The 26165-nt window shown below is 37.9% G+C and overlaps 2 pseudogenes; both read right to left on the bottom strand.

Annotated features, from left to right (window-relative positions):
* Positions 1-14752: 14752 nt before the first annotated feature.
* On the bottom strand, positions 14753-15860 carry LOC140593694 (lysine-specific demethylase 3A pseudogene; annotated as a pseudogene).
* A 598-nt stretch (positions 15861-16458) lies between these two features.
* Positions 16459-18000, bottom strand: LOC112922822 (lysine-specific demethylase 3A pseudogene; annotated as a pseudogene).
* Positions 18001-26165: the final 8165 nt, after the last annotated feature.

Below are 26165 nucleotides of genomic sequence, written 5' to 3'. Positions count from 1 at the left end.
AAACAGACCCATGAAAAAGATGCTCAACATCACTAATCAACAGAGAAATGCAAAACAAACCCACAATGAGATGTTACCTATCAGAACAGCTAAAATCAAAAAGACAAGAAATAACAAGTATTGGCAAGGATGTTAAAAGAAAGGAACCCTCATGCACTGTCAGTGGGCATGTAAATCGGTACAGCCATTGTGGGAAACAGTGTGGAGGTTCCTCAAAAATTTTAAAGTAGAAATGCCAAATGATCCAGTAATTCCACTACTGGGTATTTATCCAAATGAAACAAAAACACTAATTTGAAAAGATATGCAACCCTAAGTTTATTGCAGCATTATTTACAACAGCCAAGATATGGGCGTAACCTCAGTATCCATTGGCAGATGAATGGATAAAGAAGATGTAGGGTGTGTGTTTGTCGGTGTCTGTCTGTAAAATAGAATATTTTTTAGCCAAAATAAAACAATATATTGCAATTGTGACATGGATGAACCTAGAGGGTATTATACTAAGTGAAATGAATGAGGCAAAAAGATAAATACCATATGATTTCACATCTATGTGGAATCTAAAAAACAACATAAATGAACCAACAGAAACAGACCTGTACAGAGAATAAACTGATGGCTGTCAGAGAGAAGGAGGTGGGGGGTGGGGTATGGCCAAAATGGGTTAAGAGGAATGGGAGATACAGGCTTTCAGTTATGGAATGAGTAAGTCATGGGGATAAAAGTTACCATGTAAGGAATATAATCAATGATAGTGTAATAGTGTTGTACTGTGACAGATGATTGCCTCTGGTGAGCATAGAGTAATATATAGAGTTGTACATGTTGTACACCTAAAACTAATGTAACATTGTATGTCAACTATACCTCGATTAAAAATGAAATAGTACAGTATAAGAGCACATCTCAACAAATGTTAATGAAATTGCTATAAATGGCTTTTTAGTGTGTTTGAGTCAGTATCCAAGTAAGGCCTATGCATTTTTTTAAATAATAGCTAGATTGACATATAACTCACACACTATAAAATTCACTCATTTAAAGTATACAATTCAGTAGTTTTCAGATATTCACAGAGTTGTATATCATCACCATAATCAATTTCAGATTATTTTCATCATCCCCAAACTCAGTGCATTAGCTATCACTTCCCATTTCTCCCAACCAACCCCACCCCACACCCTAGGCAACCATAATACTTCCATCTTTATAGATTTGCTTATATGGACATTTCATATAAATGGAATCCTATCATATATGTGATCTTCTTTGGCTGGTGTCTTTCCCTTAGCATTCGTGCTGTACCATGAATCAGTACATCATTCTTTTTTATTATTTTCACTTTTCCTGGGTATATACCTAAGAGTAGGATTACTGAGTAACTTGGTAAGTCTGTGTTTAATTTTTGGAAAAATCACAAGACTTACAAATCAGTCACATAATTTTTCATTATCTACATTATATGGAGAATTCATTGTTCCATAATCCGGTCTATTAGATTTAGATGCCTTTGCATGGTTAGGTTTTGAGGCTGGTTGGTTTTTTGTTTTGTTTTGCTTTGTTTTCTGATCCCAGGAGGATTCTTTTTTTTTTTTTTTTTTTTTTTTTTTTTTGTTTTGTTTTTAGGAGGATTCTTTATAGCTGTCTCATACTGTTTCTTTCTGGTAAACTAGCTGGTTCATGGTTTAGTTTATTGCACTGATGGAGCTACTGACAAGCCTCTTTTTAATTACCTACCACCAAAACCTCCATTGTTTTCAGGGACATCTTTAGGCTTGCACTTTATTTCAAATAATGTCAGAGCTGTCTATTCTTATGGACTGCCCCTGGGCAAAATCTGTCAGCCACTTCTCCAGAACTAGGGATAGACACAATGGCCCTTCTCTCATAGAGACACACTATTTTACAAGCTGGGAGAGACAACAGCCTCAACCTTGCTTATCTCTCCTCATGGAACCTCTGCCCTAAGTAAGCTGGGATAGGGCTGACCAGGACTCCAGTATTCTCAGCTTCCTCTCAGCCTAGGAAGCGGGGCATTTGGCATAGTTACAAACAAATTTCATTATTATTTTGCCATATTGAGACACTGACATGGTACTTCCAAGTTTAAGAAATAACTTATTTTTTTGCAGCTATATATATGATGAAAGATTCCATTGTTTCAAATCAAATAAATATGGAACATATCTTTTTAAAATAATGATTATTACACAGTCTGAATAGTTGCTTTGTAAATGTGGACTTAATTGGTTTTTCTAAAAGGCTGATCGCTCTAATACTAAAACATGACAACACTGCTGAGAAGAATTACTCAAATTTTTCCCATTCCAATATAAAAAAAAAATTACTGTTTCTTTTTCCAAAGACAATTATACAAATAAAAGGAAAATGGCCACTGTAGTCATTAAAATCTGGACCTGTCCAGCAGATTTGTAGTTCTGGCCCTCCAGTTTTTGTCCCCCCACAGAAAACTAGTCCCATCATAAGTGAACTTATAAAATTTATTCCCCTTGTCTCCTCCCTCATTTATCTAATTTATCTGTCCAGCATGAACCTACTACTTGGTGCTTTCACTGGGGCAGCCTGTACTTCAGGAAGTGTACAGCCTCAGCCTCATGGGGGATGGACCACAGGTTAACCACTTACCACAAGCTACACATTTCACACACATCACACTTTCCCCACAACTCCCTATGTCAGGTAGTCACCCCAATTTGACAAATAAGGAAACTAGCTCCAGAGAGAGCAAGTAAGTTATATCTAGATCACAAGCCTCAAGAAGTGGGGCTAAGACACAAACCCTTCCCCATCAAATCCCAAATCCTGTGCTGTTTCTAGAATAGCACCTGGTCTCCCAGACACTTAAGACAGCTACTTAGCATTACAAAGGCATAACTGGGAAAGGATCATGATATGAAACAAACAGGAGAGGAGAAAGCCCAGATTTAGATAGTCCCAGCCACAGACAGGAGCTAGCTAGCTCCTTACCTGGCTGAAGGCCTTCAATCTGCTGAGCTTTAGCCCCTCATATGTAAAATGAAGCTCTTCCTCTGTATGCAAATGGTTCTAATTATCTGACTAGTACTATTATGTTCCAAATACAAGAAAAGTATGTAAAATTTAGATATTGTATGAGATTAAATACTTGGTTTTAAGTAAATTTTTAATGAAAAATAAGCTAAATGAACACCTACATATTAATTAGAATAAGCTCACTGTTAATGTGAACAGTTTTTCTCTGTTTTTTTCTTTATCATAAACTAGCACAAATTAGAAAATGTGTTATAATGTAATCATGTATCTTAAGTAATTAGGGGTCTTTGCACTATGACTATAATGGAGCCTTTAACAGAAAGTTATTAAGTTGGGGCACATGGATGGCTCAGTGGTTGAGCGTCTGCCTTCGGCTTGGGGAGTGATCTTGAGGTTCTGGGATCAAGTGCTGCATCAGGCTTCCCACAGGGAGCCTGCTCTCCCTCTGCCTGTGTCTCTGACTCTCTGTGTGTAGGTCTCATGAATAAATAAATAAAATCTTTTTTAAAAACTTATTAAGTTAAACATAACCATTTGGTTAAAATTAGGGCAGCCCTGGTGGCTCAGTGGTTTAGCATCGCCTGCAGCCCAGGGCGTGATCCTGGAGACCAGGGCGTGATCCTGGAGACCTGGGATCAAGTCCCACGTCAGGCTCCCTGCATGGAGCCTGCTTCTCCCTCTGCCTCTCTCTCTCTCTCTCTCTCTCTCTCTCTCTGAATAAATAAATAAAATCTTTAAAAAAAAAACATTTGGTTAAAATTAACTAAGTCTTATAAATGGCATTGATTTTTCTATGAGGCTATTTTATCTGAACTACAACAGCCAGAGAGATGCAATTAATGATTGAACTGTTCAAATTGCTTTTGCTTTTCTAAAACCATGAGCGAACCACTTACTCTCTGGATCACAGTTTCTTCCTCTAAATTACAGAACTAAATGATCTCTTTCAGCTCTGATATTCTGTGACCACAAAACTAAGATGCCAGAATGGTATATTACAGTGCCACTCCCACCCCATGCCCCCAAATGCCAAGAATCTGGTCTTGCAAATACTAAATTTGTGGTATCAGTTTATAAATATGTAGAGGTAAAGCTATCTTAGTTTTCCATCTTCAGGCATAATGTACCTCTGGCTTGGAAACTCCTTGGGAGATCAGAGCACTTAGTTCCCAAAATGAAATAATCAGACATGAAAGTGCACCAGTTCCTCCCATTGTTGTGTAGAGTTTTGATAATCCTTGTTACTCAGTGGTTGCCTATTTTAACGGAAGGACGAATATAAGTGCTCTGAAAACAATCACTTTAAATGCAAATATTGATATTCTAGCTCACATAGGAAGGTAAAATTAAACTTCTTGTTCCCTCAGAAATGCCTGTTTGCGTTGTGAAATTTGAGTTCAGTAGTCAAGCTGTATTTGGTGAGCAGTATCTTAGGCCAGAAAGACTCCATTGATCTAGGAGTCAGAAGACTACTAGTTCCAGCTCAGCTTCTTTCTACACGTGTGCTTGTATTAAGTTATCTGAGGACTTAATTTTTTTTACCTCTAAAATAAAAGGGCTGTGTTTTGTTAGATGGTCCTCTGAAGATTTTGGGTGGAGGGAGGGTGAGCTCTCAAATTGTGATTCTCTAATATGCCCAGACGTCTATTAGCCCTACTCAAAAATATATGTGTGGTTTTTCTGCTTAATTACAGCCTCCTTTGGCACTGGAGACAAGAGCAAACAAACAGCTTAAAAGATTTTATTTCTGAATAAGAAAGAAGATCCTGCACCTACTTAGGCTTGAGATGCACTTGATCTGAATCTCTGCAGATTTTACCCAAGAGAACAGACTAGAATTAGAACTCCTCATCAGTAATTTCTCCTAGAAATTATGAGCAAAAGCAAAAAATGGAATGAGGAGCAGACTGCATGACACATAAGTGGCACTTTCATTTGTTGAATGAAGGAGACCACAGGGTAAATATGATGAGATGGTAGGTTTATAAATTTTGTCCTATCTAATCAAATCTATTTCCCAGGCCCCGAGTACTCCCAGAAACCAATGAGGAGCTACATATTCTGCAGCACAGACAACACAGTCCATGAGTTTTAGTCGGTAGAGGTAGCTAAAGAAAATTGAATACGGTCTGTGTTTTCCAATCTTAGAATACAGTGCTTCACTGGATATTTGAGGCTGCTGTCCACTCCCCACACTCCTCAGCACCAGGAGAGGAGGTCGACTTACTTTCTGTTCCACACTGAAAAAACCACTGCTGCTTCATCCTTGTGCTTTATCCACAAGCAAATCCTTTGAGTTCATGAGGAACTAATTCTCACTCCCACCCTCTTGGTTTTGACCCCATTCTTTCCAGTCTGCTTGGGACCTTGCTCCAGCAATCATCACCTCCAACTCTTCTATCTTTAATTTTCACTTTCTCCTTTCCCCTTGGCATAGGATCACACTTACACTCAAGTATCTTCAACCTTTAAAACAAAATCTCACGGCTTACGCTTTGTGTTGCATTTTAATATCATTGTTGGCATTCTTTTTCTTTGACTTTAATTGTTTACTTACTTTTTTCTTCTTCTTATTTTTTGCTAGACAACATGTATTTCTGTAAGAGATCTTAAATCTTTTTGTACAAAGACCTGAATATAAGGACATGCAAATATTCATATATCCTAACAGGTATCATATCCAACTTGTCAACGTATATTTAGCTAAGTGAGTTCCAAATGAAAATTTGAAAACTCAGTGAGTGAGTAAATGGATGTCCTAATTTATTAGGTAACATGCAATTAAAACAACATATTAAAGTGAGATTTTTGTTTTAGAACTGGCCATTTTTCTGCAAAAATTGTCAATTCAAAAATCTCAATTAACTTGATTTCTCTGGTAACCTGATCATTCCAGTAACCGGTTCTGAAACTGCCACCTTTCTCAGGCAGAGGGGAAGGTAGTGTATGTGTGACTGCAAACCAGCCCCAACAAGCAAAGATGTGAGTCTCACTGGAAATTAGGACCAACTGAATCTCTTCTTTGAGGCCCAGTCATCTCACAACCTCACAGGATCATTCTGAGCATTAAATACAATAATGTATGATAAAGATCGTCACAAAAATACAAATTTTTTCATAAATGTTAAGCAAACCAGTTGGCAGATTTAGCCACCCTGGCTAAAATGTATTGCCTTGAACAGTGAAAGGATTTCGCTTTCGCTTGAAGATGAATTACAGTAAGACTCAAACTTATCGTGAGGTTAATTCTTGATACTTATATTGCCAAACATATTGTATATGTTTTTTTTTTAAGATTTTTTTTTTTAAGTTTATTCATGATAGTCACACAGAGAGACAGAGAGGCAGAGACACAGGCAGAGGGAGAAGCAGGCTCCATGCAGGGAGCCCGACGTGGGAGTCGATCCCGGGTCTCCAGGATCGGGCCCCGGGCCAAAGGCAGGCGCCAAACCACTGCACCACCCAGGGATCCCTATTGTATATGTTTTATAAATCAGTTCCTTAAGACAAAAGAAAGTGCAAAGTATAAGCTTTAGAGTGAAAAAGATTTGATTATCAGTAACAGAATCCAGCCTTCTGATTCCTGAACTACATGTAGCACAGAGTGAAGTAGAATTTTGAGATGAATCCAATTTATGCCATGGAGGTCTAGATCAGCTTTCAGCACATCCCATTTGTTCCTCACAAAACACATATTCAAGATGACAAGTAGAATCAGAAGGGTTGTAGGACTTTTGTGCATTGTGACTTACTGTAAAGCTTGTCTCCAGTACCATTTATATGGTACTGCTACAAAAAGTGTCTAATCTGAATTCAACAGGAGAAAACAGACAAGTCCAAACTGAGGGACATTCGGCAAAGCAGATCTGGACTCAAAGTGGGCAGTCTTGAAAGAAATAAAGGTAGGTAACTATTGTAGACTAAAGGAAACTACAAGAGATACAACTAAATGCAGTGTGTGATCCTTGGTTGGATATTGGATTGGAGGAAGGAGAAAAAGCTACAAATTTGGGGGACAATATATATATATAGATTAGATAGATAGATAGATAGATATATATATATATATATATATATATATATATATATATATATATATAAATTGGCATATATCTATCTATCTATCTATCTATCTATATATATATATATAAATTTTAGAGATAAGATTATATCAACGTTAAATTTCCTGAAGGTGATAAGTGAATCGTAGTCATGTTGTCATGCCCTTGTTCTTGGAAAATAAATAATGAAATATTTAAGTGTGAAGTGTGACACAAACCATTTAAAATTCACAGGTAATATAAATGTTTCATTAAATAAAGATGCATATGAGATAGAAGCAAATCTAGCAAAATGTTAATCACTGGTTAAGTCTAGGAAAGGGGCATATGGATATTTAATGTTCTCCTCTTACAAATTTTCTGTAAGTTGAAAGTTTTCAAAATAAAAATATTAATTCAAAAAAGTATATAAAAATTCTGCTATATCTATTGCTACAGGACCAAGTGCTTGCAACCTGTCTCACTAGCTTTAGTTTGTCATCAGAACTGCTCAGATTCCTCACCTCATAATGCCTCCTGATGACTTCCTTTTTTCCTCCTAAACCTCCTAAACCCTCGGCTTTCCCAGCTACCACTTCCTCCTAAGCAATTTATCTAGCTTTAGCTTTAATAACAGCACTCTCCTTATCCCCTTACTCTCTGCGCCTTTGTCCTCCTTTGTATTTATCTTGTTCTCCTATTCTATTTCATCTGAACCAGTTTTCATCCTTCAAGTTGAATCCTAAGAGACTTAGCATTCCCATGTCTCCTGCATTCAGGGCACTAAGCACTCCAGCTCAAATGATTCTCGCTATGTGACACAATCTGTTCTGCCTTTCTGCTCTGTCTCCATAATTTGGCAGATTTTTGGAATTCTGTTTTTTTCTTTTAAAGATTATTTATTCATGAGAGACACACACAGAGGCAGAGACACAGGCAGAGGGAGAAGCGGGCTCCATGCAGGGAGCCGGATGGGGGACTTGATCTCGGGTCCCCAGGATCACGCCCTGGGCTGAAGGCGGCGCTAAATCACTGAGCCGCCCGGGCTGCCCTGAGTTTTGGAATTCTTGATAATTAAATATACCCAAATTCATTCCACTCCACCGTCTAGTGTATCCAATGTGTAACACTTGTAACACTCCTCTCATCCCCCAAATCATTAATTTGGTAGAAAATATTCTATTGACTATATAAGAAAACCTAAAGAAAACATTGAACACTACACTGAACACTACAAAATATACCAATATGTTCAGGTCCCTCAAATAAAGGAGCAGAGAGATGTCTGACTGGCTATTGGGACCAAACTACACAGAAAGTACACCTTTAACTGGTATGTCCGAAAATTGGGAGTATCTTGAGCTAAGGATAATTGCTATTCCATATTTTGCCTTTGTCTCCTCACACATTCAAGGTCTTCTCTTAATGGGAAATTAAATCATCTTGAATATCTCTACATCTTTTGGAAGATCTCTAGCAGGAGCAATCTGTATGCCAGTCACTATGGGTTCACATTTACAATTCAGGGTGTTATGGGATCTACTCTCAGGCCACTCTTGGAGGGAAAAAAAAAAAAGGATAGCTCAATCCCTGACTCAGTCACAGTGGCTCTGCTGAACTGCTTGGAAAAAAATCACTGAAACTCCCATAGCATCTGCTTCCTCATCAGTAAAGTGGAAAGAGATGGTCGTTTCTGAGGTGACTTCCAGCTCTGAAGGTCCTTGACTGCAAGAGTACTACATAATATCTTTTGCAATTAAGATGATAATAATTTTTAAAGGTGTTTACTCATGATAGAGAGATTTTGATTTTGACTAAAATCTGTGCATGAAGGATTATATCTGTTCTAAGTTGAATTACTGTAATTAAGGGAAAATGTTACTGTGAATCCATTTGTATAGCTATGTGATATAACATTTGGGAGGCAGAGGCCCTTGTCTGGAGTCTATGCCTCACTCTTTGTGTGACCCTGAGCCAATCTTGCCCTTTCATTTTTTTTTAAAAAGATTTCATTTATTTATTTGACTGCAAGAAAGAGGATGAGAAAGTGTGAGAGAGAGAGAGAACACAGAGGGAGAAGGAGAAGCAGACTCCCTTTTGAGCAGAGAGCCCAAGGCAGGGCTCCATCCCAGGACCATGAGATCATGACCTGAGCAGAAGGCAGCTGTTTAACCAAATGAGTCCTCCAGGTACCCCAATCTTGCCCTTTCTTTAAGGGCAATTTCCACTTGAGTAAACCAGAGATACTTTTTTTAAAGATGGTAATATTTTTATAGCAATAATTCATTATTGAATATATTAATAAACTAGGGAAGCCTACTACATTACACAAATGTCTGGGCACTATAGGCTAGTGATGATGAAAAGTGAAGAAGGTAGCTGTCCCTCGCCCTCCTGAAATAGCCTTCTTAGAAATATAATGATCTGAGTCCCTGCTCTTTGTATAAGTGAAATATCTCCAAAGGCCCTATAGCCCCATGTGTCATAGCTGTTATGATATAGAGGTGGTGCCAAAGCCTGGGCTTCATATCATATCTCCACTTGGAGAGAGCATTGCCATCAGTTGACCTGCACACTGTGCCTTAACTTAGGGACCTAGGCTGTTTTGTAACCATTTGGCTCTCTCAGGGAAATAAAAGAAATTGTATTATCATTTCATATCCGAGTATTTAACCAGACACATAGATACAGATCTAATTCTTATGGTGTTTGAAGAGTGTTGGGCTTTCTACTGGATCCCAAGGAAATCCAGGGAAACGTTATCTCCCTGAAAACACCCACAATATTCTAATCATATCAAGGAGTGCCTGGAAATTTCTGATGCCCCCAAGTTCATTTCACTCAACAAGTTTTTAAGTTTATTCTTTGTCAAAGGGTAAAATGCAGGCCATGTCTCTAAGTTGCAACAGTGCATATGGTCAATTTGTCATAGGCCACTGGGATCTGACACTACATCTTACAGTTTGAGAGCAGGCTCATCATCATCACATATGGGCATATATTTCATGTGAAATAGTAGGAGAAGACTCTAATCAGATGTCCTTCCCCAGAACAACCACGTGCAAATTGCTACCTCACTCTGTCACTGCACACATCTGTTCTGAGGATATGTGCTATCAATAGAAACCTGTCTATCCACACCCCTCTGCAATTTACCAAATACAATGCCCATTGAATACCTCACTGGTCTCTGTAACTATGCAGTAGTCAGAAGAATGGTTAGTATAGCCCAGAAGAAGTTAAGTGACTTATTCAAAGGCATATATCAATAAATGATACAACTCAAATTCTAATTCAGCTCTTTGATTACAAAACCAGAATCCTTTTCACCTGAATAAGTTCTGTGCACTTTTATGTAAGCACCCAATACTGCCAATGTAATGTTAATTAATTGTAATAGTTGCTGTATCTTTCATTCAACTTCTTATAACATGATGTTACAAATTCTTAAATCAGACCAGTTGGAAAAAATGTGTTAAGGATGCATTGAGGCTGCACTTGTTGCCATATGGCATAAATTGAATACTGGGAAATGGCAGTAGCAAGTGAGCTAATTGAGTATGGGACAATCTAAGATGAGATTTTTGTATCCTCCCCATGACTACAGTGCACACAACCACTGATTTTTTTTACTGTCTCCATAATTATGGGTGACATAATACCTTTTCCAGAATATTATACAGTTAGGATAATACAGTATGTAGCCTTTTCAGATTGTCTCCTTCACTTAGTAACTTAGTCACTTAGTCACTATGTAGTATCTAAGGTTACTCCATGCCTTTTTATGGTTTAATGGTTCATTTCTTTTTAGTGCTGAATACTATGCCATTGTCTGGGTGTACCATAGTTTATTTACCTATTCACCTACTGAAGATATCTTGGTTGCTTTAAGGTTTGGCAATTATGAATAAAGTTGTTATAAACATCTGTGTGCAGATTTTTGGGTAGACATAAGATTTCAGCTCCTTTGAGTAAATACCAAGGGAGTACAATTGCTGGATCATATGGTAAGAGTATGTTTAGTTTTACAAAAAACCACCAAATGACTTCCAAAATGGCTGTACAATTTTGCATTTCCACTATTCATGAATGAGAGTTTCGGTCATTCCACATCCTCACTGACATTTGGTGCTATCCATAATCCAGATTTTGGCCACTCTAACAGGAGTGCAGTGGCCTCTCACAGTTTTAATTTGGATTTCCCTGATAACTTATGATGGGAAACATCTTTTCATATGCTTATCTGTCATATGAATATCTTCTTTGATGATGTGTTTGTTTAAGTCTTTGGCTCTTTTTAAAATCAGGTTGTTTTTTTGTGGTTGATTTTTAAGAGTTCTTTTATATTTTGGATAAGTCCTTTATCAGGTGTATCTTTTGCAAATATTTTTCTCATAGCCTATGGCTTTGTCATTCTTTTGACATTGTCTTTCCCAGAGCATGAGTTTTTAATTTTAATAAAATCCAATTTACCAATTCTTTTTACACAGATTGTGTCTTCAGTATTGTATCTTGTCATTGTTATGCCCAAGGTTATCTAGGTTTTCTCCTACATTATCTTCTAAGAGTTTTATAGTTATGCATTTCACACTTAAGCCTGTGATCCATTTTGATTTAATTTTGTGAAAGGCATAATAAGGTCTGTGTCTAGATTTTCTTTTTTGTATATGGAAATTCAGTTGTTCCAGCACTGTTTGTTGAAAAGACTCTCCTTTGTCAAGGATCAGTTGGCATTATTTATCTATTTCTTGGCTTTCTATTCTGTTCCTCTGTTCTATTGATCTGTTCTTTAACCAATACCACACAGCTTTATAGCTTTATGGTAAGTCTAAAAAATTGGGTAGTGTCAATCCTTTAACTTTGTTCTCCTTTAATATTGTATGGGCTATTCTGGGTCTTTGCCTCCTCATACACACTTTAGAACGAGTGTGTTGATAATCACAAAATAATTAGCTAGGATTTTGATTGGGATTTCATTGAATCTATAGATGAGATTGAGAAGAATGGACACTATAGCAATACTGAGTCTTCCAAATCATGAGTATAGACTATCTATACAGTTCTTCTTTGATTTTGTTTATCAGAATTTTGTAGTTTTCTTCATATATGTCTTGTGCATATGTTGTCACATTTATACCTAAGTATTTCATTTTTTTGGATATTAAATGGTATTAGGTAAATTTGAAATTTAATTTCAAATTCTCCTTGTTAATTGCTAATACGTAGGGCAACGATGGACTTTTATGTATTAACCTTGTATCCTGCAACCTTGCTATAATTGCTTATTAGTTCCTGGAGCTTTTTGTTGATTCCTTCAGATCTTCTATGTAGACAGTCATGTCATCTGTGAGCAAAGACAGTTTTATTTCTTCATTCCCCATCTGTACATCTTTTATTTCCTTTTTTTGTCTTGTTGTATTTGCTAGAACTTCCAGTACAGTGTTGAAAGAGTAGTTAAAGGGGACATCCTTGCCTTGTACTTGATCTTAGTGGGAAAATTTCAAATTTCTCCCACTAAGTATGATGTTAGCTATAGAGTTTTGAGGCTTTTTTAATTATTATTTTTCGTGAAGTTGGGGAAGATTTCCCTATCCCTAGTTTACTGAGTTTTTATCATGAATTGGTGTTAAATTTTGTCAAATGCTTTTTCTGCATCTATTAATACAATCATTAGTTTGTTCTTTTTTAGCCTATTGATGTAATGGATTACATTAATTGATTTTCAAATGTTGAACCAGCCTTGTATACCTGAGATAAATCCCTCTTGGGGTGGTATACAATTCTTTTAATACACTATTGGATTTGATTTACTAATATTTTGTTGAAGATTTTTGTATCTTTGCCACAAGAGCTATCCATTCATCTGTAGTTTTTTAAAATGAATTTTGGTTTTAGGGCAATGCTGGCCTCATAGAATGAGTTAGGAAGTATTCCCTTTGCTCCTCTCCTCTGAAAAAAAATGTAGAGGATTGGTAGAATTTACCAATGTACCTGAGGCTTTCTGTTTTGGAAGTCTATTAGTTACTGATTCAATTTCTTTAATAGACACAGGTCTATTTGTTTCACCTATTCCTTTTTGTGTGAGTTTTAGCATATGATGTCTTTCAAGGAATGGATCCATTTAATCTAAATTATCAAATTTATGGGCCATAGAATTGCTCATACTATTCCCTGATTATCCTTCTAATGCCCATGGAATCTATAATGATGTCCTTTTATTTTTTATATTAATAATTTGTGTCCTGTTTTTATTCATCTGACTAGAGGCTTACTAATTTAACTCATCATTTCAAAGAAACAGCTCTTGGGTTCATTAATTTTCTCTGTTGGTTTCCTGCTTTCCACTTCATTGATTTCTACTCTAATTCTTATTATTTCTTTTCTTCTACTTACTTTAGATTTAATTTGCTCTTCTTTTTCTGATTTCCTAAGATGGAAATGTATTGATGTAGAAATTTCTTCTTTTCTAATATATGTATTCAATGCTATAAATATCCCTTGTAAGTGCTGTTTTCACCACATCCTATGTACTTAGTAAGTTGTGTTTTCATTTTCATGTATTTGAAGTATTTTTTAAACTTCTCTTGAGATATCTTCTTTGACCAATGTGTTATTTAAAAGTGTGCTGTTTAATTTCCATATGTTTGAGGATTTTCCTATTATCTTCCTGTTATTGGTTTCTAGGTAACTCCATTGTGATCTAAGAGAAGATATTGTTTGATTTCTATTCTTTTAAATTTATTAAGGTGTTTTAGGTTCTGAATGCAGTCTACCTATGTGAACATTTCATGTGAGCTTAAGAAGAATATGGATTTTGCTATTGTTGGATAAAGTGGTCTGTAGATGGAGATTATATCCAGTTGATCGATGATCATGTTGAATTCAACTATGTCCTTACTATCTTTTGCCTGCTCCATATCCATTCTGACAGAGTGGTGCTGAAGCCTCAAATCATGATAATGAATTCATCTATTTCTCTTTGCAAATCTGTTAGTTTCTGCCTTACATGGTTTGATGTCACTTATTTTAGCACAGGTATTTTGCAAGCTTTTAAAAATTATGTGAATAGTGCAAAAATACTTAACACTTAAAACCAGCAAAGCTTCATTTAAGTAAAAAACTTTATTTAAAAAAGATTATTAACCCCCAGAATTTTACAGAAGTAAATTTCTACTCTATAATGTCAATTCTATGCAATATAATAAAAACTCTATCATTAGCTATTGATTCCCTCTATTGTTCTTCTGAATCTTATATGACAGAGGAAAGGGTACTTAGACAAACATGAAACAAAATTCAACCCAAATAAACTGCAAAGTGTTTCCTAATAGTTGTAAATGCATTTTGTCTACACTATCCAAATAAGTAGCTATGGAGTAACTGCCGGTATTGCACCAAAGCTAGTAAGAGATTTTGTTTTTGCAAGTTGGTAAAAACTGCACTAGGTGAGAAGTCACAGTTTAAGGATGCATGTTCTGTGATTATTTACTACACACATATATTTAGTGTCTCTAAACACTAGAAATATACATTATCAGAGTACCCTCAAAAGTCAGGTATGATTTTTTTAAAATGAGGAAACGATTCTTAAAATCCTACAGGAATCCTACCTGGAGTTTTAACAGCTACCAATAAGTCACTTCCATTGTTCCAGGGTTACAGCATCTCTGGGACCTTCAGGGTTTGATGAAACTGGATTTGCTGGCTTTTCGTATAGCAGAAGCCACAGTAGATAACATTCTTCACCTGTAATGTGTCTTCATGATTGGCATAAATCTGCGACAGATGACAGAATTACTGAGTAGGCCAGAAGCATTGTTTAACGTGCTCTGGAGAAAGAAAATCATCAGCCAACCGATACAGTTAAATAGGTCATGAACATAATATGGAGTTCCTACTGGGATAATTACTGGGATAATTATCTCACCTAACTTTCAGTTGCCCAGCCTTCAGCTTCATACTCTTAATGAAGCTGCTTTCGTAGTGATGGGTCTAAACACCAGGTCATGGTTGCTGGTTCTTCCTGAGCTCACTTTTCTGATGACTCTTAAAGAAATGCTCATGACTTCTTGGTCTCTTTTCTGATAAACATACCTGGTATGTATGTACGAGAAGGCTCTTGGTTTCTCTTTTCCTTCAATAAATTGCTTTATTGTGAGAATCTCCATCTTGAACAGTTTTAAGGACTTCTCAGTCACACTGTCCTTTTGAATTTCTCACATAGACAATGACATCAGCTGCATCAGATATGTCTCAGTAAAGATGTTACTCCACAGTTTTTATTTTCCAGAGTAATTATCTGCATTATACATCTTGGGACCTCAATCTGGCCAAAGTATTTTGGTAGCCTAGAGTGAAAATACAGTTAGTTCACCATCTCACCTGGTGTATTCAAGCAGTGGAATGTTGTCCCTGAGATCATCAAACCTGGAAGACATCATATCTCTAAAATTTCTTTTTCATGGCTAGCCCTTAAATTTCAACATCACTGGGATCCCTGGGTGGCACAGCGGTTTGGTGCCTGCCTTTGGCCCAGGGCACGATCCTGGAGACCCGGGATCGAATCCCACATCAGGCTCCCGGTGCATGGAGCCTGCTTCTCCCTCCGCCTGTGTCTCTGCCTCTCTCTCTCTCTGTGACTATCATAAATAATAAAAAAAAAAAATTAAAAAAAAACTGTGCCAAATTTCAACATCACTAATTCCTTTTCATTTTTCAAGAAATGTGGAACTCCTTCAAATCCACTTCAAAAGTCTCCTGTAGTAACTTCAGTGATGATTTCATTGGTCCTTGCTATAGACTGAATGTGTTCCCCCAAATTCATTTTTTAAATCTAATCTCCCCATGTGATGATATTTAGAGGTGGGGCCTTTGGGAGTTGACTAGGCTCTGCCCTTATTAATTCATTAGTGCCATTATAAGAGTCCCCAGAAAGTTCCCTTGCCTCTGTCCTATGAGGACATAGCAGGAATATGGTTGCCTATGAACAAAGAAGTGGCCCTCACCAGACACCAAATCTTTCAGCCTCTTGATCTTGGGCTTCTCAGTCTCTAGAACTGTGAGAAATAAATGCTTGCTTTTAAGCTCTCCAGTGTATGGGATTTTGTTATAGCAGCCCAAATAGACTAACACAGTCCCACAATTAACTAGATCAACTAACTGGTCACCAGACTCTTTGACAAAGGGATCTCTGGGTGGCGCATCGGTTTGGCGCCTGCTTTTGGCCCAGGGCGCGATCCTGGAGACCCGGGATCGAATCCCACGTTGGGCTCCCGGTGCATGGAGCCTGCTTCTCCCTCTGCCTGTGTCTCCGCCTCTCCCTCCCTCTCTCTCTCTCTCTCTCTCTCTCTGTGTGTGTGTGTGTGTGTGTATCTGACTATCATTAAAAACAACAACAACAACAAAATTCAGTGTTCAATTTATGATGCATCCAGGCCACATTACTGGCTGCCTTTGTTTCCAGTACTTCCTGGGCACATTCCAGCTCCTCTTATTGTCGAAATCTTGCAAGCACAGTAAACAATGGCCATGCAGCCAATAGTGAGGAGTATCAGAATGTTGAGCTTGTCATCATTTCTTGAGGTTCTCACATAAATCAGAGCAAGTCTTATTTTCTATCGAAGAAGCAAAGATATCAAGAATTTTTTGTGTATTCTTGTGTCCATTCTGTCTGTTTTCTTTGTTGACATTCTCTCTGGTAAACTCTGCTGGCTAATTTAAAGGAAAAGTGCTGGTTGGACAGATAAATTTTATGCTGTTGGCTGGCTCGGAGGCTGCACTCTCACCCACAGCTGCCGTCTCCAACACTGAGGGATTTTACAAGAGCGCAGCATCAAAACTAGCTTTTTCTCTAACTAAAGGAGTCTGCTCTATGTCTCTGAGGCTGGCTTTGAGAAGAGCTTGAAATATCTGCTTTAACTAGGACAATTTGCCTTTTTCCCACATTTTGTTCTTACAAAATGAATAGTCTCCAACATTAAAGAGAACTTTTCTAAGGGTGATCTGTGTAGACATCAAGTTCCTTGGTTCATATACCTGACTCTTCACTCATCCCATCCAAGGAAAAATCTTGTAGATGGCACCCTGTTGGCAATTTTTGCTCTTCATTTGGTACCAATCCACACATACTCCAAATTTAAACTGAGGACACGGCTTGTGCAAGTTGAAGATACATATTACATACATCACATATTTCTTGAATACCTTTGGCAGCTCACTCTCTGGCAACCCTCTAACAGATGCTCTTACTATGACTCTATAGTTGACACAACTTCCTTTTCAGAAATCCCCATTTGACATAATGGTCTCCAGTGTTGGTCAGGATGTACTTTTCTGTATCCAAATCAGTTCCCACCACATTTTTGGTTAAAAGTGGCCATAAGCTAATTGCTGTTATTACAAACATTTGACAAAAGAGGCAACACAGGAAAAACAAACAAAGACTACACACACACATCAGGCTCTAATAACCTAACAAATAAAGTTTCCTAAGGCTTGCGAGGAGACTTGTGATTACCTAGCTCCCTTTACTTTTTCCTCACTCACCTCAGAGAAATGGTGATTAAGATAATGAAACTGACATATTTCAGCTCTAGTAAGTTAGGAATGGTTTAGAAAGCAGGAAGCAAAATATCTGACTAAATAACAAGTGCAAAGATAGGTGACTGCTGATGTTGGTCAACCACTAAGCCATGTCATCAGGAGCCTAGACTTTTATTTGTTTGCTCCATCATCCATAGTTGTTAGTTTTTCATCTTTGTGTTTTCAGATTATGGCCCCAAAATGCCCACTGAAATTTCAAGCAAGAAATAAGAAGGAAAGACCATTTTCAGCCCCTACAGTGCTTTTTATCGTGGAAGTCAAAGCTTTCCCAGAAGTCCCCAGTAGATATCATCATATATTTCACCGGCCAAGACTGGGTCATTTGGCCACCTTTAGCTCCAAGCAAATCTGGGAAATTCTCTTGTATGGACAAGAACAACAAGGTTAGCTTAGATTAATTATGATTCATCTTCTGGAGGAGGTCAGACTAGTGCCTATATTAGCCATCTTTCACTGTGATGATGCTTCATAATAAATAACTCCCCAAATCTTAGTGGCTTATTAGAACAAGAGTTTGTTCCTCACTTATGAGCACATAGGTCATCTGTGATTCTCCTGGGTTTGGCTGGGATCAACTAGGCTTGGATAAAGGACTGTGTGTGTTTTCATGTCTGCCCTATTCATATTCTTGTTCTGGTACTGCTGATGTCCCTGGCATAGTCTTATGGCAAATGGTAGGCACACAAGAAGCCGGATAAAATCACACACATAAACACATCTAGAATCTCTGCTCATGTCATGTACAGTAACATTCCATTTCCCAAACAAACTGGCCAGTTCCAAAACACACTGGGCAAGGATATATACTTGGCCTACTCCAGTGGAAAGTGCTACAAAGTCACACACCAAAAGGTGTGGATGTACAATTCTATTAGAGAGAGGATGAAGGGCTGGGAACCAAAATCTAATCTATCCCCTAATTCCAAACAAACTGGGGTCCTGAAAGCAAGAGAGAATGGAATAACTGTTGGGTAGCCATCCAACAGTGCGTTCCACACTAGAACAATCAAAAGAAGACTCAGAAGCTTATTTTGGGGGGTTCAGTTATCAGGAGGAAGATGAGGAAAGTGAGGAAATGGATGTGATTACAGACTGCTTTCTGGGCAGGGGTTTCCAGCTATAGCTGTGACAGACTGTTGAATAGGTTGACATCACAAACTCTCAGTTCCATAGTCTATCAGCATTTGAATTCCTGCTAATAGCGAACATCTCTGATGCAGTGTGTGACGGGTACTAAAGTACTTTATATGCATACTTTATCCTCACAACAAACCTATGAAGTTACCCTCGTTTTATAGCTGAGAGGTCAAGTAACCGAGGCAGGTCTTTATAGATGGCAAAGCTATGATTGGAACCCAAATCTGTCTGATTTCATTCACTTAGGCATCCACTACTTGTCAGGCACCATGCTTAGTGCTGAAGATGCAGGTCAATGATATAGACACAGCCCTTGCCCTCTAGGACTTTATTAGTCTCCAAGCTTCACAGCCCAATGGACATTCATTACATGTTAACTAAAACCCAATATAAATATGTGTTATTTTTCAAATGAATAAATTATGTGCCAGGTACTCTTCTAAAGGCTTTTCATGTCACATATCAATGAACCATCATCAATTTTATGTTAAGCACTGTTATTCACCATTTTAAACATTAAGAAGCTGAGATATGTAGAAGTTAACTTTGTTACACACTAGGAAATGAGGGTGCAGTATTAGGATATAGGCAATCTGGCTCTAGAGCTCATGATCTCACCACAACACCATACACATCTCAGGACCAATAAAATACAGATTTACTTCAATATACTAATGCATCAGTGTATCTTTCTCTGTGTATTTTCCCCTTAAAAAAATACTCACTATAAGGAGCCTGAACAGGGAGGATGAGTCCCCATAACATTTGCCTTTGAAAGTAAGAGAGGCTGAATTTTGTGAATTCTTAGAATCAACAGGACTTAAAGCCTGGAATTATAAAAATCAGTGGGCTGCTCTGAGAGAACTTGGAAGGCATTAGGAAGCAGATTCCCCTCCTTTAAAGACAGCGTAACAAACAGCCCCTGCAGATGTGCAGAAGGGCTCTGCAGACAACTGGACTGAAGGAAAAGAGGCCAGGAATCAATAACAGAACACATGCAACACACACAGGAGACACTCCCTAAAGCACCAGGTCCTGGGGAACGGGGGACACTACACTGCAGGGCATTACAGGACCTCACTTCATAAGGCCATCACTTCAAAAGCAAGAGATGTTGCTTATTTTCCTAACACAGAGAAACAGACACAGAGACTTAGACAAAATGAGGAGACAGATATGTCCCAAATAAAGGAACAGGACAAAGCCACAACAAAAAAACATAAGTGAAAACAGATATAAGTAAATCCTTGAAAGAGAATTTAAAATAATGATCGTAAAGATACTCATTGGACTTGAGAAAAGAGTGGAGGACATCAGTGAAACCCTTAACAAAGAGATAAAAAATAACCAATCATAGATGAAGAACACAATACTTATTTTTTAAATTATCTATCTATCTATCTAATCTAATCTATCTATATTTATATTTATATTATTGGAGTTCGATTTGCCAACATATAGTATAACACCCAGTGCTCATCCTATCCCAAGTGCCCCCCTCAGTGCCCATCACCCAGTCACCCCAATCCCCTACCCACCTCCCTTCCACTACCCCTTGTTCGTTTCCCAGAGTGAGGAGTCTCTCATGTTCTGTCTCCCTCACTGATATTTCCCACTAATTTTCCCCCCTTTCCCTTATACGCCCTTTCACTATTTTTTTATATTCTCCATATGAATGAGACCATATAATGTCTGTCCTTCTCCAATTGACTTACTTCACTCAGCATAATACCCTCCAGTTCCATCCACGTTGAAGCAAATGGTGGGTGTTTGTCGTTTCTAATAGCTGAGGAATATTCCATTGTATACATAGACCACATCTTCTCTATCCATCATCTGTCAATGGACACTGATGCTTCTTCCACAGTGTGGCTATTGTGGACATTGCTGCTATAACATCGGGGTGCAGGTGTCCCGGCGTTTCACTGCATCTGTATCTTTGGGGTAAATCCCCAGCAGTGCAATTGCTGGGTCATAGGGCAGATCTATTTTTAGCTCTTTGAGGAGCCTCCACACAGTTTTCCAGAGTGGCTGCACTAGTTCACGTTCCCACCAACAGTGCAGGAGGGTTCCCCTTTCCCCGCATCCTCTCCAACATTTGTTGTTTCCTGCCTTGTTAATGTTCCCCATTCTCACTGGTGTGAGGTGCGATCTCATTGTGTTTTGATTTGTGTTTTGTGTTTTCCTGATGACAAGTGATGCGGAGCATTTCCTCATGTGCTTGTTGGCCATGTCTAGGTGTTCTCTGTGAGATTTCTGTTCATATCTTGTGCCCATTTCAGGATTGGATTGTTTGTTTCTTTGGTGTTGAGTTTAATAAGTTCTTTATAGATCTTGAAAACTAGCCCTTTATCTGATAGGTCATTTGCAAATATCTTCTCCCATTCTGTAGGTTGTCTTGTAGTTTTGTTGACTGTATCCTTTGCTGTGCAAAAGTTTCTTATCTTGATGAAGTCCCAATAGTTCATTTTTGCTTTTGTTTCCCTTGCCTTCATAGATGGATCTTGCAAGAAGTTGCTGTGACCAAGTTCAAAAAGGGTGTTGCCTGTGTTCTCCTCTAGGATTTTGATGGAATCTTGTCTCACATTTAGATCTTTCATCCAGTTTGAGTTTATCTTTGTGTCTGGTGTAAGAGAATGGTCTAGTTTCATTCTTCTGCACATGGCTGTCCAATTTTCCCAGCACCAGTTATTGAAGAGACTGTCTTATTTCCAGTGGACATTCTTTCCTGCTTTGTTGAATATAAGTTGACCATAGAGTTGAGGGTCCACTTCTGGGTTCTCTATTCTGTTCCATTGATCTATGCGTCTGTTTTTGTGCCAGTACCACACTGTCTTGATGACCACAGCTTTGTAGTACAACCTGAAATCCAGCATTGTGAAGCCCTGGCTTTGGTTTTCTTCTTCTATATTTCCCTGGCTATTCGGGGTCTTTTCTGATTCCACACAAATCTTAAGATGATTTGTTCCAACTCTCTGAAGAAAGTCATGATATTTTGATAGGGATTGCACTGAATCTGTAAATTGCCCTGGGTAACATTGACATTTTCACAATATTAATTCTGCCAATCCATGAGCATGGAATATTTTTCTATCTCTTTGTGTCTTCCTCAATTCCTTTTAGAAGTGTTCTGTAGTTTTTAGGGTATAGATCCTTTACCTCTTTGGTTAGGTTTATTCCTAGGTATCTTATGCTTTTGGGTGCAATTGTAAATGGGATTGACTCCTTAATTTCTCTTTCTTCAGTTTCATTGTTAGTGTATAGGAATGCTAAGCTGACTTCTGGGTATTGATTTTGTATCCTGCCACACTGCCAAATTGCTGTATGAGTTCTAGCAATCTTGGGGTGGAGTCTTTGTGTTTTCTAAGTACAGTATCACATCATGTGCAAAGGGAGAGTTTGACTTCTTCTTTGCCAATTTGAATGCCATTTATTTCTTTCTGTTGCCTGATTGCTGAGGCAAGGACTTCTAGTACTATGTTGAATAGCCGTGGTGAGAGTGGACATCTCTGTCGTGGTCCTGATCTTAGGGGAAAGGCTCCCAGTGCTTCCCCATTGAGAATGATGTTTTCTGTGGACGTTTCATAGATGGCTTTTAAGATGCTGAGGAATGTTCCCTCTATCCCTACACTCTCGAGAGTTTTGATCAAAAATGGAGGCTTTATTTTGTCAAATGCTTTCTCTGCATCTATTGAGAGGATCATATGGTTCTTGTTTTTTCTCGTTGATGTGATCTATCATGTTGATTGTTTTATGAGTGTTCAACCAGCCTTGCATCCCAGGGATAAATTCCACTTGGTCATGGTGAATAATCTTCTTAATGTACTATTGAATCCTATTGACTAGTATCTTGTTGAGAATTTTTGCATCCATCTGTGTTCATCAGGGATATTGATCTATAATTCTCCTTTTTGGTAGAGTCTTTGTCTGTTTTGGAATCAAGGTGATACTGGCCTCATAGAACAAATTTGGAAGTATTCTATCCCTTTCTATCCTCTGGAACAGCTTTAGTAGAATAAGTATTATTTATTTAAATATTTGATAGAATTCCCCTGGGAAGCCATCTGGTCCTGGACTTCTGTGTCCTGGGAGGTTTTTGATGACTGCTTCAATTTCCTCCCTGGTTATTGGCCTGTTCAGGTTTTCTATTTCTTCTTGTTCCACTTTTTGTACTTTGTGGTTTTCCAGAAATGCATCCATTTTTTCTAGATTGCCTAACTTATTGGCGTATAGCTGCTCATAATACGTTTAATATTGTTTGTATTTCCTTGGTATTGGTTGTGATCTCCTCTCTTTCATTCATGATTTTATTAATTTGAGTCTTTTTTCTTTTGAATAAAGCTGGCTAATGATTCATCTACCTTATTAATTCTTTCAAAGAACCAGCTCCTGGTTTTCTTGATCTTCTCTACAGTTCTTCTGGTCTTTATTTCATTGAGTTCTGCTGGAATTTTTATTATCTCTCTTGTTCTGCTTGATGTAGGTTTTATTTGCTGTTCTTTCTCTAGTTCCTTGAGGTGCAAGGTTAGCCTGTGTATTGAGTTTTTTCCAGTTTTTTTTGAGGGAGGCTTGTGTTGTGGTGTATTTCCCTCTTAGGACTGCTTTTGCTGTATCCCAAAGATTTTGAATGGATGTATCTTTATTTTCATTAGTTTCCATGAATCTTTTTAATTCTTCTCTAATTTTCTGGTTGACCTATTCATCTTTCATAGGATGCTCTTTAACCTTCATGTGTTTGAGTTTCTTCCAAATTTCTTCTTGTGATTGAGTTCAAATTTCAAAGCATTGTGGTCTGAAAATATGCAGCAGACAATCCCAATCTTTTGGTGTCGTTTGAGACCTGAATTGTGACCCAGTATGTGGTCTATTCTTGAGAAGAATGTATATACAGTTGCATTTGCATGAAGAATATATATATATATATAAAATCCATCTGGTCCAGTATATCATTTAAAGCCCTTGTTTCTTTGGTGGTGTTGTCCTTAGAATATCTGTCATTTGCAGAAAATGCCATGTTGAATTCTCCTACTATTAGTGTATTATTATCTAAGTATGTCTTTAGTTATTAACTGATTGATATACATACTTGGTAGCTCCCACATTAGGGGCATAAATATTCATGGTTTTTAAGTTTTCTTGTTGGGTAGACCCTTTAAGTATGGTATAGTGTCCCTCTTCATCTCTTACTACAGTCTTCGGATAAACTTTATTTTTTTTTTTTTTTTAGTCTTTGGATAAACTTTAATTTATCTCATATGAGGATTGCTAGTGCAGCTTTCTTTTGAGGATCATTTCAATGGTAAATAGTTCTCCAACCTTTCATTTTCTGACTGGAAGTGTCCTTAGGTCTAAACTGAGTCTCTTGTAGACAGCAAATAGATGGGTCTTGCTTTTTTATCCAGGCTGAAACCCTGTGTTTTTTATTTTTTTATTTTTTTAAAAAAATTATTTATTTGTTCATGAGACATAAAGAGAGAGAGAGAGAGAGAGGCAGAGACACAGGCAGAGGGAGAAGCAGCCTCCATGCAGGTAGCCCAACATGGGACTTGATCCCGAGTCTCCAGGATCACACCTTGGGCTGAAGGCGGCGCTAAACCACTGAGCCACCCAGGCTGCCCAATCCTGCGTCTTTTGATGGGATCATTTAGCCCATTCACATTCAGAGTAACTATTGAAAGGTATGAATTTAGTGTCATCATAAGACCTATTCAGTCCCTGTTTTTGTGGATTATTTATTGGGGCTGCTTCTTTCTTTTACAGGGTCCCCCTTAATATTTCTTGCAGAGCTGGTTTGGTGGTCACATATTCCTTCAATTGCTGCCTAGCTTGGAAGCTCTTCATCTCTCCTTCTGTTCTGAATGAGAGCCTTGCTGGATAGAGTATTCTTGGCTGCATGTTCTTCTCATTTAGGATCCTGAATATATCCTGCAGCCCTTTCTGGCCTGCCAGGTCTCTGTGCAGAGGTCTGCTGTTAATCTGATATTTCTCCCCATATAAGTTAAGAATTTCATCTCTTGCTGCTGTATGGATTTTCTCTTTATCTTTGGAATTTGCAAATTTCACTATTAAATGTTGAGGTGTTGACAGTTTTTATTGATTTGGTGGGGGGGGGGCTCTCTATCTCCTGGATCTGAATGCCTGTTTCCCTCTCTAAATTAGAGAAGTTCTCAGCTATTATTTGTTCAAATATGCTTTCTGGCCCTCTGTTCCTCTCAGCATTTTCTGGATCCCCAATTATATGTAGATTCTTCCTTCTGAGGCTATGATTTATTTCCCTTAACCTTTACTCATGGTCTTTTCATTGTTTTTCTCTTTTTTCCTCAGCTTCCTTCCTTACCATCAACTTCTCTTCTATGTCACTCACTTTCTTCCACCTCATTAACTCTAGCTGTTAGGACATCCAGTTTGGATTGCATCTCATTTAATTGGTTTTTAATTTTGACCTGATCAGGTCTAAATTCTGCAGTCACAAATCTCTAGAGTCCTTTATGCTTTTTTTCCAGAGCCACCAGTAGCTTTATAATTGTGCTTCTGAATTGACTTTCTGACATTGAATTGTAATCCAAATATTCTGTAACTCTGTGGCAGAGAGGCCTGTTTCTGATTCCTTCTTTTGTGGTGAGTTCTTCCTTCTAATCATTTTGCTCAGTGCAGAGTGGCTGTATGACCGGGCTGAGTCAAGACTATCAACCTCGACCTAAGTAAATTTCACACTAGATGATTCTGACGACTTCAGAGACCAGAAAATGAAAAAGAAGAGCAGAACAAAGTAAAATGAAAGGATCACTACAGTGAAAAACATATTTTAAAACATAGTAGTAAAAAATAAAAGGCCAAAAATCCCAAAGAAGAAGAAAAAAGAAGAGAAAAAAGTAAAGAAGAAAAAGAGAGAAAAAAAAAGAAAAAAGTGGGGGGACTAGGAGATGGTGGTGGTGACGAAGTTGTAGTGGAGGGAGAATGTAGTCTACCTGAGGGGTCCCAGAGGGTGGTCCTCTTGGTTCTGAGTATAGTAATTTCTGTATGTTAGAAGATGCTCAGTCCCAAATCTATATAAACTAGCCATACTTGTGGAAAGCCCCACCACTGACCACCAAAACATAAATGAGATAAATGAGGGGAGCAGAATGGGAAGGAAGAGAGAATATAATCACAAAATGAGCCAGCACAGTATTCCACTTGGTTCTGAATGCTTGCTGGTCAATGTCTAGAAGGTATTAACTTCCACCATTGTAGAACACAATGAGGCAGAGAAAACAAAAAACACAAAATAAAAACCCATATCTCGTGTATCTCCCCAAATTAAATCGACTATGTTGAAGGCAATCCAGAAGTGAACAATACATCTAAGGC

Source organism: Vulpes vulpes, chromosome 16, assembly GCF_048418805.1.
Source record: "Vulpes vulpes isolate BD-2025 chromosome 16, VulVul3, whole genome shotgun sequence".
In the NCBI taxonomy this organism is placed as follows: domain Eukaryota; kingdom Metazoa; phylum Chordata; class Mammalia; order Carnivora; family Canidae; genus Vulpes; species Vulpes vulpes.
The sequence above is the reverse complement of the archived record's forward strand: the minus strand, read 5'-3'. Positions and strand labels throughout refer to the sequence as shown.